General features: G+C 29.2%; 1 long non-coding RNA gene across 1 annotated transcript; it reads left to right on the top strand.

Moving 5' to 3' along the window:
• Positions 1-282: 282 nt before the first annotated feature.
• On the top strand, positions 283-785 carry LOC143195816 (uncharacterized). Its single transcript, XR_013005597.1, has 3 exons — positions 283-418; positions 476-595; positions 654-785. It is a non-coding gene; the product is annotated as an uncharacterized LOC143195816 (long non-coding RNA).

Here is a 785-nt window from a genome sequence, read left to right as displayed (position 1 = left end):
ACTATTGACCTAATTATTATTATCAATACCAATTAACAATTTAATTTGCTTTCAATATTATAATTACACCAAAATTATAATTAGTGTGGCATAAAACAAAAATATTTTTCCAGATATTTGGATATTGTTAACGTAATGACCTATGATTTTTATGGTCCTCCGAATGAGAGTACTGGTCTGCACTCCGGCATGTATCCTCATTCTTCGGATAGTGAGTACTAGAAATAATATTGCAATGTTCAAGCCGCTATTGAGAACTGGGTAAAAAGTAGGTATTCCGTAGAACTTATTAGCTATAGGGATACCTTTTTATGGTCATAGAGTTGCTTTAGAAGATGAATGCTACGATGATAAATTGAAAGAAGTTATGCATCTTGCCATCACCTAAGAAGATAATGACGTTCTAACATATTCAGAGGTAATATATTATAATAATTTTAGGAAATAATACGAAAAAATCTAATATAATTTTTAGATTCTGGAGAAATGCAATAATTATATCACGATTTGGAACGAAGAACAAAAAGGCTGTTATAAGTATTGGCGCAATAATTATTGGTTGTCTTCTGATGAAGAAAAATGTATAAAAGTTAAGGTAAGTATTGACTACTCCGTGTTATAAACATTTCTTCTAATTAATTAATAAAAAACAGGCAGTTTATTGCAAGTAACAAGGACTGAAGGGATTATTTATTTGGCAGTTAGCAGGGCACCATTTACAAAAGAATAATTCATATATTAAACAAATTCTACTAGAAAAATTATACCGTAATTTAATAGAAGAT

The sequence above is a fragment of the Rhynchophorus ferrugineus genome, unplaced genomic scaffold, assembly GCF_030347505.1.
Source record: "Rhynchophorus ferrugineus isolate W39M unplaced genomic scaffold, kcgeb_rfMv2 rfM4, whole genome shotgun sequence".
Taxonomy (NCBI): Eukaryota; Metazoa; Arthropoda; class Insecta; order Coleoptera; family Curculionidae; genus Rhynchophorus; species Rhynchophorus ferrugineus.
This window is presented reverse-complemented; position numbering and strand designations above follow the sequence as displayed.